The following is a 13,252-nucleotide window of genomic DNA, read 5'->3' on the forward strand; positions in this document are numbered from 1 at the left end:
AATGAGAAATAGGAACAGGCTGTGGAAAACCTGGATAAAGTATAAACTCCCTCCTGACAGGCAAAAGTACAATTAAGAAATCGCTCAAAAAAAAACAAAACAAAAAAAAATGGCTAAGAATAAAAAGGAATTTTACAACAGACCTACAGCTCTAAGATCTAATCCAAAAAATTCTAGAATTCAATCAACCAAATATTGTACCTCAGTAACCCTTCTTCCCCAACCCCTACCCAAATAATATACCTTAAGACTCTGCCACTGTATTTAATAACTTCTTTATAGATACTGTTGTTAAGATGGTCAGAACAGATCCCCAGACTCCAATCACTCTGTCCTACCTTCAAGTCCCAACTTCTCTAAACCTTTTTCTTTCCAACCTGTATCTACTACGTATATTAAATCCTTACTCTCCAGATTAAAACCATGCTCTACTTCTGCTGATAATAGTACTTCCTTCTTTCTCCAGCTAGCTGCTGATACACTTGGCTTTCCTGTATCTATCCTCATTAACCACTCTGTTACTGAGTCTAAAGTTCCATCTATCTGGAAAGAATTCTACTCACTACCTATCCACAAAGGAGGAAATTCACATGGAATCTCTATCTCTAGACCTATAGCCATCCTGTCTCTCCTCTCAAAAATACTTGAAAAATGCATATACAAGCAGCCACCTCAGTATTTACTACAAGAAAATCTACTTACTCCTACTCAACATGGATTCTGCCCAAAACACAGTACAACCACTGCACCGATCTCCTTTACTAACACTATATCCCTTGCTCGTGATAACAGAAAACTTGTCTCCTGCCTATTCTTAGACCTTTCTAAAGCCTTTGATACTGTTTCACATTCTACTTCTGACTAAACTAGCTAATCTTAATTTCTCTTCTGATACTGTCACCTGGTTTCTCAGCTATTTCACTAACTGATCACAATCAGTGAAGTGACTCTCAGAACTCTCACCTTCTCTCCCTATAACAATGGGTGTACCCCAAGGCTCCATCCTTGGTCTACTGCTATTTAATATTTTTACAAATCTACTCTATACTTCTTGCCCCCAGTAATCACTTGTACAATATGCAGATGATTCTACAGTAATTACTATCTATGGCTCTCTCTGATCTCATCTCTCAGACTCAAGCTGCTTTTTCATTAGTGGAATCCTGGCTTACCACCAAGCAACTTTTCCTAAATCCTAGAAGAACAAACTCCTTTTCTTTCTCCCAAAAATGCTTACCTATCTCAAATCTACTTTCACTATAATGTCTCTCAATAAAACTCCAATATTAGCTGAAACTAGTACCAAACGCTTAGGTGTCACTATAGATGATCAATTTAAATTTGACTTGCACATTAAAAACTGCATCAGGAAGACACATCTAAATGTAGGCCTCCTTTACAGAAATAGAAAGTGTCCACCAAAAAATCTAAGTAACCCCATCTTATCCCTAGTCTTCTCTATGGTTCTCAAATACCCACAAACCTCAACACCACACTCCTAGCAAAACTTAACTCAACTTATAACAAGATAGCTAGATTCTCTGCCCAAGAAACTTATAAAACTCATCACTGTGTCTCAATTAAACTGGCTGGAACTACCCTATCTGTTTCTTCTCTCTCGGTTCCAGATTATACATTCTATATTATATCAACCTTTCTATTGCCCTATACTAACCCCCTGTATATCTCACTATTCCCCCACTCGATCGCTTCACAGCTCTGACCAAGACTTATTATTTATCCACAAACCTAGGACGAAAATAGGTAGTAACCTTTATAGCTATCATCCTACCATTGCCTGGAACAAGCTCCCACTCCAAATCAGATTAATAACTCAACCTAATAAATTCAAATCAGTTGCAAAGGAATATTTAAAAACACTCTCGTCCTGCCTCTGCACACATCCTCCATAAACTGTCCTCCCCCATATAATCTGCCCTTTATTTGACCACTTCCCTAACTTTGTCTTTTACTCTGCTCAGCTTTAATCACTTATTTGCTTACCTTGCCTATCACTTCTGTTTAAATAATTTTCCTGCCTCTTAGCAACTTCTACAAACCTCCTCTCAATCACCTCTAGTAATTAACTAATGTTTTGAACACTTTAGTTACTGTAAGAATATAATTATATGTCACATTACCTGCATTATGAATGACTACCCTTACATATTTAATACCAGCAAATATTGTAATTATCTCTGTAATTGCTTGTTTGTGTTGTACCTTGCTGTGGAGCTTTTCTCCCTGTGCCTGTGCTGAAAAAAAGGTATTTGCAGCTCAGTCAGACTACTCCCGTTCAACAAACGTAAAATAAAAATAATAAATAAATAAAATTCATAAAAAGTCAGGATGGGAAAAGCCATTACAAAACCACTCATTAAACAACTGAACTAGTAGTGACAACTAAACATCAGAAAGAGAGAGGTAAAAGTAGTATGAAAGCCCATCCAACCCTGGAGCAGACTCAACCTTAAAAGATGAAATAGCCTGAAGAAACTCAAACAAAGTGACAGAGGCATCATGGATGGCACACTGGCACAGTGGTAGCATTGTTGCTTCACAGCAAGAGGTTCTCCTGTTCAATTCTCGGCTGGAGTGCCTTTTGTGTGGAGTCTGCATATCCTCCCTGCATTCATGTGGGTTTTCTCAGGGTACTAAAATTTCTTCCCACATTGCAAAGACATGCATCTGGAGTGTTTCTCCCCAGGCCTCCACCGAAGTTTGGCTTCATTCCAAGTTGGACATTCCCCGGTAAACAAATGTTAAATAAATAAATAAAAGAACAACCATAAAAGTAGCCGGCATCGCCTGAATAGGCATGGCTCAGCATGTGAGACCTTACCACCATACAAGGAACAAGAGTTAACTTCCTGGAAAATGCCTTCTTAGTACCAACAACATCACCAGAAGAAGGGAGAAACTGTCAATAAAGATCTTTGTCCTAAGCATATGCTTACCCAGATAAGAAAGGAATTCCTTACCCCTGCCCTTAAAGAAGTGAGCCAAGTTCCAAAGAACTGCCTTAACCCAAGCAATATTGTGCAAATGCAGCTCTCAAAAATGCTTAAGAGCACTAGCAGGTTCCTGATCCACAGCAACTTGAAAAGCAACATACAAGGCATCAGAAGACTTCTTAAACTGAAAATAAGACTGAGCAAACCAGTTATCATAAACAACAAACTTCTCCTTAAAGCCCAACCACCATGACAACAGAGAAGGAAAGAAAGACAATACAATGAGATGATCATCCCATAATTCAGCAACAACCTCTTGCCAAGCAGGAGCATAGGACCAGGGGCAGTAGATCTAGGCAGACCCTTACCCTTAGACAATGCAAACATCAAATGAAAAATAAAAAAAACGTGGTCAGTAAAGGCCACAAAAGACAAAAAAAGATGAAATTACAGCAAAGATGGAGGAACTAAAAAGTACAGTTGTGTACTCTTACCATAAATGTAGATGTTCGAGTGTGTTCACTGTTGCAGTCATCACCGTAGGCTTCTTCTTGCCAGCAGCAGACCCCGATCGGCCAGAATGCCAAAGTCTGTATCGGGCGCCAACTGAGGTCATATTTAACCTGATGTCAATGCGCCGGAAGGTATAAAGACCTCAGCTGATGCCATTTCCCCAGTTTTTATTGCCCCAGATGTCAGGTGCCCAGAAAGAAAAGGCTAAAAAAGAAACCATGCCCAAAAACCTCAGTAGCCAAAATACCTCATAACAGACAATACTCAAGGAAAAAACAAAAGAGGGGATAGGAGGGAGGGTAACCCAGACCGCAACAGTGAACACACTCGGACATCTACATTTATGGTAAGAGTACACAACTGTACTATGTCCTTCATGGTTCACTGTTGCAGTCATCACTGTAGGGTTGAGTCCCAAAGCTAAGAAAGGGTGGCAGAGGAGAAACAGAGGGAGCGGTCACAAAACCTTGCAAAACCGCAGAAGCAAAACCTGCCCTGGATTTAGAATAGAGAGGGAGGTTGTAATGCTTAGAAAAAGTATGTACAGAACTCCAAGTAGCAGCTTCCAAAATATCCTTGGTAGGAACCCCACAAAGAAAAGCTGCTGAAGTAACAGTAGCCCGGGTAGAATGAGTTCTAACATTAACATGAACCGGATTGCCATGATAAGAGTAACAGAACTTGATGCAATGGGCAATCCACTTGGAAATAATTTGCTTAGAGATTGCTTTCCCCTGAACAGTAGGAGCATAAGCGACAAACAACTGATCAGATTTCCGGAATATCTTGGTCCTGTCCAGGTATAGATGAAGCTGTCTGTGCACGTCTAGAGAGTGCAAAAGACTTGCTCCCTCACTTTGAGTATGAGGATGAAAGGTAGGCAAATGAATAGACTGATTCAAGGCCACTGCCGAAACCACCTTGGGCATAAATGTGGGATTAGTCCGTAGAGATACCCTGTCCTGATGAAAAATATGGAAGGGTTCCACAGCCATGAGTGCTTGCAATTCCAAAATTCTTCTAGCAGAGGTAATAGCTAAAAGAAAAGCAGTTTTCCAAGACAAAAATTTTAAATCCGTGGAAGCTGCAGGTTCAAAAGGAGACAAAGTTAATTTCTCCAAAACATAGTTAAGATCCCAAGTGGGAACAGGAGCCCTGATAGGGGTCGAATATTCTTAGCCCTCTAAGAAACTGTTTAAGCAATGGATGAGAACTGGTAATGTTTCGAGCCCACTTTGAAATGCAGATACCTTCTGCACTCTTGCCTTATAGGAATATGCAGGTAAGCCTCTTTCAAGTCCAAAGTCACCATCCAAGCGTTCTTGCCCAACATAGGCAGCAGCTGCTGCAGAGTGAGTATCTTGAATTTTGGTATATCTAGGAAGGTATTCCGTACAGAGAGGTACAGGATTGGTCTCCATGAATTTTCATTCCTGGGAACTAGGAAAAGCCTGGAATAAAAACCTTGCCCTATTTCTAAAGTTGGCACCAATTCTATGGCCCTCATAGCCAGGAGGGACTGAACCTGCTATTGTGCCTCTGCCCACTAATGATTTGGCAGGTCTGGCCAACCATTTGGTTTTGGCACAGTGTGGAAATGAAATCTGTAACCTCTTGAGACTATGTCCAGAACCCATCTGTCCCGGGTTATGTGGCTCCAATTTTGATAAAAAAGAGAAATCCTTCCCCCCAAAGGAGCTTCCAGGAGAGGAGACCCTGGAACCAGAAAGGGAGAGTCATAAAGACTGTTTTCGGTAGGGCTGAGACTTATCTTCACCTCCCTTGGGAGAGGGGGCACTCCACTGCCTATTCCTAAAATGGGACTGTGACTGGCCCCTACCTCTGAAACGCTGTAATCTGCCTCTCTGAAACCTGTCTGAGCCCGGAAAGGACCAAGGTTTAGTTGGCCAGTGTCTGCTAAATCCAGTTGGTTGCACATGTAGAAAATCCTTAACCATCTGCATAGATTTGGCTTTGTCTTCCATTTTCTTCAATACCTCTTCAGCTTTGGACCCAAACAGAACATTGTGCTGCAAAGGGGCATCCAAAAGTTTGGCTTTAATCTGATCCGGCAAGCTTTGATCTCTTAACCAAGCATGTCTTCTAATAACAACGCCAGTTGTTGCAGCCCTACCAGAAGCTTCCAAAGAATCAAAACCACAATGCAGGGTATGTTTAACCACTTGTTCAATAGCATGCAATAAATCCTGTAACTCCTGATTATCCGCACCAATAGACACAGCTGAAATCTTTTGTTGAAATACAGACAAAAGGTATTGCTGATACTTCAGCATATGAAATTGACAGTTCAAAGCCCTAATAGACAATGTAGCAGAAGTATAAACCTTTTTACCCCATCTCTCTCTGTCTTTGGAATCTTTGGCAATTTTATTTTCGTAACTAGCTTTGGAGGATTTTATGAGGCATCTCAGTTTCTTACTGAGGCTAGTAAGGGAGTTTTTTTGCATCCTGGGATTTTCCTCTTTTCGGCAAAAGTTTCTTCCTTTTGTTGTGAAGTTTGTTTATGGCAGGGGACCACCAGATTGGCTTCCTTTTTTTGGATGAGAGTATTTTGGTTCTATTTGGGATGGCATGATTCATGCATGAAAGATTCAGACGAAAGATTTTTAAAAAGAAATTTATGAGAATCTGGAACTCTATAATACCTATCCGGTTTGGCTGGAGTAGGGGGAAAAGAATCAGGAGAGAGAGAAGCTTCTGAAAAAACATCATCAACAATGTCCAATACAGGGGGAATAGCCAGAGGCTTATGCTGTGGGAGAAGAAGAAAACCCCTAAGCCTTTTCTTGGATTCAGAGAATTCCTGCCCTTCCCAGTGAAAATGCACCGTCATATCATGCAAAGTTTCACTAAAAGAATAATCCTCAGGAGGAGAGGCGGAAGGAAAGGAATCCTCAGCATCAGAATCCTCATAAAGAGGAAAAGAATAATCCTGCTCAAGGGAAGAAGCAGAAGAAACAGAAATTTGGTCTGAAGAATCATAATTGGACTGTAATCTAGGCTTTTTTGTCAGGAGGGGGCTGAGAACCCCTGATCATAGTTAAGAGATCTTCAGCCATCCGAAGCATCTGCCTCTGAGGCCTAGGACCCTGATCAAAAGGAGCCTGTGCTAGCCACTTCACTTTAGCTTTAGACTTTGACTTAGCATGTAAACCTGAATCCACATTCACAGGAAGCTGAGAAGGCCTGAGAACTACCTCAGAAGCCGGTACCTGCCTACCGGCTCTGGACCCAACTGAGGGAGCAGTATCCGAAGGTCCAATCCCTGGCAATTCTGAAGTCCCTATCAGCTCCACACCGGAGTTGGTACAGGCAATTGGTTCAAAAGAGGTGAATGACAGGGGCTGCAAAGGCGCCTCACTGATGCCCGATGAACCAGCAACTGGCAATAACTGAGTAACATCCTTTGCTGTGGACCTCGGAGGCATGTCTGCATCCCTGCACCTCTTACACACCCCAGAAGTCAGAAAAGAATCTGAAGACATGTTATAATTAAATCTTTTTCCAAAATAGCAAAAGGCAAAATTATATCTATGCCAAATAGTACGCTGAGTAAATCTAGCACAAAACACACAATTAGCAATGTCGTGGTCAGGACCCAGGCAGGGAATACAGTAAGAGTGAAAATCCCTATGAGGTGTTTGCTATCCACAAGAAATATAACTATTAACTTTTTCTGACATCTGACTGGAGCAAGAAAAAGACCTCCCCAATGGGGTAATTATCTGTAAAAATGAAAATCCTGGGATTAGATCCAAAAACAAACAGAAACAGGCCGACCGGCATCAGTGAACTGCAAAGGGCACTGTGCGGAAAGAAAGACTGGGGAAATGGCATCAGCTGAGGTCTTTATACCTTCTGGCACATTGACGTCAGGTTAAATGCGACCTCAGCTGGCGCCCGATCCAGACTTTGGGATTCTGGCCGATCGGGGGCTGCTGCTGGCAGGAAGAACCCTGCAGTGATGACTGCAACAGTGAACCACGAAGGACATCATTAATCAGTACGGGTGCATGCAGTGCCATGTAAACAAGTGAAAGCATCAGGGCTGCACCCAGTAAGGGAGGCCAAGTATAAAATGTACTTACAACAGTCCTGCCTAGATCTGGCATCCCATAGTATAAGACCATAATTAAAGTCCCAAAAAATGGAAAGGGACAGTCAATAAGAAAATAAGGCAGTAAAAGTTGAAATGGCGCTCAGCCACAGGAATAAAGGCAAAGAAAATAAGAGAACATATAAAAACTTGCCTACACAATAAATCTCCACCAAGGCCCTACCAGACAGAACATTAACAACATCCCTAACCTCCACTACAGACCTATGATAAAAAACCACAATGCCAGATTGGCGATCAGTTCCCAAAGACCAAAATACCCCCCACAAAACTTCCCCATTGCAAACAAGTCAGAAGATATATTGCCCATAACTAACAAACAAATGATATCAGAAGAAAGGGAAGAAACCTGAGAATGTACAGTCAAATACCTAGATAAGGACACCATGCCATTTATATTACAAAAAACAAAGACACTTCAGCCATCATTAACAAAATGAGAATCATCATCCAAAACCCTCTTAGAGCATTTAGGCCTTAAATTCCTCTGGTTAGAACCTGAAGTCCCGACTTGGGACTTGGGCAGATCAGAACTACCATCGACCTCACAACAAATACCCTCTGAAGAGCCCAAAACCTTAGTACTGACATCAGTACAGGAAGTGTCAGACACCCCATGCAACCTCCTATTGGAGTCTATCTCAGTCCCAGTAGGAACAACATATATAGCAGGTGAAAGGGAAATCTCAGTAGAAAGGCCAGTAACTACAGGGTCTGCTGGGCTAAAAGGCAAATTAATCACTTTAGAAACTCCAGAAGGGGTTATAGGAACTGAAGCTGGAAAAGAAGGAGGCAGTGGGCCAGGGGTGGAATCCACAGCCTGCTGCAAAGAGGAATCACCAGCCACAACACCAGAAGCCAGGTCAGAGCCAGCAGCAGACAAAATAGTAGAAAACTCCTCTGAAGTAAATGCAGGGAGCACAGCAGGACAACCAGAGCCCCCATGGGAACAGGAACACAAACAAAAGCATCCCTGACCCAGTGAATAATAGCACATAAAGACTGAACTGGAGCAGAAAGGCTTCAACAAAGCATGCCAAATAAGCTTACATGATAAAGGCTAACCTGAAACTCACTTTAAATGCAACAAAGACTTAATAATAAATTTTTCCCTGCCCAGAAGATCCAAATTGATTGCCAGAAGCAGAAACTGATGTTTTTACTGCAGCAACATACGATTTAGATTGAGAAACAACAGAAGCTACAGCACTAGTGTAAGTAGCTGGCTTCTCCACTGTAGGAGCTAAAACAGCAGACACAGAATCAGTAGAAGTCTGAGAACAATCCTGAAGCTCCATAGAGTCAGCACAGTCAAGTAATGTCAGACTATCAGCATCTTTCAAAACAATAAAACCTTCAATAGAAGCCTGAGAATCAGGCAAAGATGATACAGGTGAAAAGACACTGAAACATAATCAGAAACCAACGTAGAAACAGGAATAGTAGAAGCTGCAGCAGAAGCCAAAATTCCTCCTGCAGAAATGTCTGCAATCTTGTTTCACCTGGAAGTAAAAGCAATGACTTCCCAGGGCATGGAGTAAGCACCTCATTAGTTCTTTTGAACTTTTTACATTTTTTTCAGGTTTTAATTTTCTGGTCTTTAAGCCCCCCATTTGAGTGGGTTTCTGCTTATTTGCACATCACACAGCACTGCTCACTTCCATGCAAATGTATGCCATAGACAGACAGACAGACAGATCATTTCAACATGTATCCCATTAGTGTAGTTCTCATTTTAGCACATTTGTGGATGCATTACTAGTAAAGCTGTGAAAGCACCCTATTGTAATAACAGTCTTCAAACCTAGCATTATGGACAGTTGGACCACCCTTGTTTCTCTTGCCAACCTTGTTGACTTTGGCCTCCTGATGCATTGTAGCAACTACCTCATGTACACTGACAACTCTCTGCTAATAACTCTAGTACAGAGTGAGATGTATCTACACCAAAAATATTGAACCCCTACTCTCTCAAACTCAAAACAGTAACACTGAACAGGTTGTCAAAGCACCCACCACTAGTCAAGCACATAGTACCACCACTCCTGCACATAGTATGCATCAGAAACATAAATTAACATACGCTGAGGACCTCTCATAAAACTTACCAAAACACCGGAGACCTTGAAAACACAACTTGGCTACAACTAACATAGTTTCCACAGCACACAAGACACATAGCAACAGTGTCTCACCTAGCAAGTCCGTAAGGCATAATGCACCAAAACCAAATTTTATTGTCATTGGAGACTCCATAGTCAGACACAGATATCCTACCCACCAGGTTGAACAAGGAGAAAGTCGCCATTAGCTGCCTGTCCGACACCAGGATTAGTTAAATCATGCATGCACTGAGGTCTCTCAGCAACAAGTACCATTATGACTCTGTCATAGTTCATGTTGTCGTGAACAACCTGAGATTTACCTCACTAGACTATATGACAAGATAAATGATTGAGCTCTCTGAATATGTGTCCCAGGCAGGTATGTCCCTAGCCTTGAGCAGCATACCACCCTCACCTAGAATGATGCCACAGTACAAACAAAAAATTATCAATTTCAGTAATTGGCTTAGTTTTTGGTGTCATTCACAGAGGATCCAGCTTCTGTCAGCCTGGAAGGAGATGGTTGACAAATCTTGCTGCTTTGCCAGAGATGCATTGCACCTGGCCCCACTGGGGTTTTGGCTGCTGGTACATGCTCTTACATCCACCATAGTGCTTTTTTTAGGCAAGGTCTCAAAAACAAACTTGCAGATGTGAAAATTGCCACTCATAACAAAATAAGGGTTATGCTGCTAAATGCTAGGAGTTTAAACCAAAAACTGCACATCCCAGAAGCACTTCTATCACTGGAGGATGTAGATGTCTGTGCAGTCACAGAAACCTGATTCAAGGCCTTGGAGAATATCCTGGCCTTGCAAGGCTAAAATGCCTTCCACACCTTCAGACTGCAAAATGAACATATGAGAATCAAAGTAGGCAGTGTTTCTATCTATATTAGAGAATATTCACCTCTTGTTTAGTTACACTGGAGATCTCCATGGAGTTATTTCAAGTTCAGATTACTGTGGGCAAGACCCCCATTCAAGTCATAGCTAGTTATAGACCCCCATCCATGGATCATGATGTGCATGAAGCCTAACTGGCCAAACTGGAGTCAATCCAAATATTGCCAAACACTCTGGTTATGGGGGAATTTCAATTATTATACCATCAACAGGGAAACCTACTCTAGCTCTAACTCACTAGCACAAAAGTTCCTTGACTTTGTTAACTCAAATGCCCTGGAACAAATTCTCCAAACCCCTACAAGAGGAAGAAACATTCTCAATCTGGTTCTAACTAACATGACAAACAGATGCACCACTGCAACTGTCAGACCCTCATTCATTAAATCTGACCACAAACCAGTTGTCTTAGAACTGGCACTATAAACAGAAATGGTAAAGGGCAAAGTCGAACTAAAAAACTTCACCAAGGCAAACTATACCCTCCTGTGGAAGATATAAATGCATTTTAACATCCAACCCCAGCTGAAAGTGATAACTACCCTGGAAGCTTACATTAAAGCTCTGTATAATCACTTGCATAAATGTATAGACTCAGCTGTTCCAGACAGAATCAAAGCCAGAGCCCCAAACAAAAAACAAGCTACCCTGGTGGGCATCCAGCATAAATAAACTGTGTAATAAATGCAAAAAGTTGCTGTCTAAGGAAACTAAGGCAAGGCTCCAACAATGGAAAAGCACCCTACTCAGCCTGAACAGGCAAATAAGAAAACATGTCAAATCCTCTAAGGACATTTTTAAGAAAAGCTTAGCATTCACAGCCAAGGATAACCATAAGGCATTTTACAGATACGTACATAGCCTAAAAGGTAGGATCCAAGCTTGGGTAGAACTGGTGACCAACAGTATCTCACACACTGATCCCACAGAGATAGCAAACCTTTCACTCCCTTATACCCTCCAAACTTATCATAAACCTCGTCCCCAACTCCCCCACCACCATACATATCCAAAGAGCTGGTCATTAAAGCCTTGTCTAAGGCAAAAAACACAGCCTCTATGGAACCAGACAGCATCCAAGGCTGTCTTCTAAATAAAGTAAAACATGAACTAGCATCACCATTAAGTACTCTGTTCAATCATAGCCTAACCACAGGCTTTGTTCCTGCAGAATGGAGAACAACAACAGTTATTTCCCTCTACAAAGGAGGCTTGACAACTGACCTGGGTAATTATAGACCCATAAGTCTGACCAGACTCATCTGTAAGGCCATGGAACATATCATCATGGACTTCATAAATTAAGAAATAGGCGACCAACAAATCCTGAATCTAACCCAATTCATCTTTGTCAAGGGCAAATCCTGTTAAACCTGGTGGATTCCTTTGAAAACATGACTAGGGCCATTGTTGAGGGCAAATCTGTGCACACAGCATTCCTAGACTTGGCAAAGGCCTTTGACACAATTCCTCACTCAGGCATTACCGATAAACTTAGCAAACTGAATGTAAACCCCTTTGTTGTAAGATGGGTAGTAAAGTGGCTAACAAACCAGACAAAAGCTATCAGAGTGGGTCACTCCTCCTCAACCAGCAGACCAGTCACCAGCAGGGTGCCACAGAGGTCAGTGCTTGGCCCTCTGCTGTTTGGTATATACTTCTCAGAAGTTCAAGCCAAAACTAAGGGGCTATGGCTGACCAAGTTTGCAGATGACTACAAATTAGGTGCAATTATTGAACCCTAAATGATGTCATTATATTTCAGGAGTGTCTATTATAGGCAAACACCTGGTGTCTTAGTCATAGTCTCAAACTGAATGCCAAGAAATGCATCAGTATTCCCTTTGGTAAAAACAATTTCCCTTCACACTATCAAATTAACAAGAATACCCAAAGTGCCCCCAAAGTGGTAAGATGCCTGGGATCACAAGTTGACTGTGACCATAATTTTGACCACTATGTATCTACTATGGTAAGGAGGGCTTTCTACATAGCATACTTGATTAGTAAAGTCATCATCTCTAGACCAAAGGAGGTTTTAACCGCTGTATACTTGCCATTAATAAGACCCATAATTGAGTATAATACCCCTTTTGGCATGTACCATACAAAGCACCTATAGCAATTGCAGAGACCTCAGGTTCCTATAACCTTATCAAAAGTTTAGGTTAGAGAATACCTAAATGTCGATATGGTAATAGTGAAAGCAAAAAAACATGAATGGCCAATTTAACCCAGGGAAAGAATTCCACTGGCCATTATATGGATTTTGCCCCTTTCCCCACTGTAGAGCGATCTCAGAGTTGGTATATTTAGTTAGGGGGATGTGGGGAGCTCATTCTGGTTTAATTTTTTTTTTCTGCGGCCGAGGGAATTCATTCCCTGTGTTAAATTGGCTGTTTACTGTTTTAATTTTTATATATTACCAGAACGACGTTTAGGCATTCACTAACCTAAATGTTCAATCAGGTAATATACACTCTATACCTCAGAGGTTTCTAACAAAGAAGATAAAGGAACTCCAGGATTTGCCTTACACAGACCAACTAAAGTCCCTGTCACTATACTCTGTATTGCACACAAAGCCCGGGAAGAGAGCCGAGAACCAATCAACAGCATTGAGCCCATCCGCGTCAC

This window comes from Protopterus annectens, chromosome 2.part0 (assembly GCF_019279795.1).
Source record: "Protopterus annectens isolate FY-2018-M chromosome 2.part0, PAN1.0, whole genome shotgun sequence".
Lineage (NCBI taxonomy): Eukaryota > Metazoa > Chordata > Ceratodontiformes > Protopteridae > Protopterus > Protopterus annectens.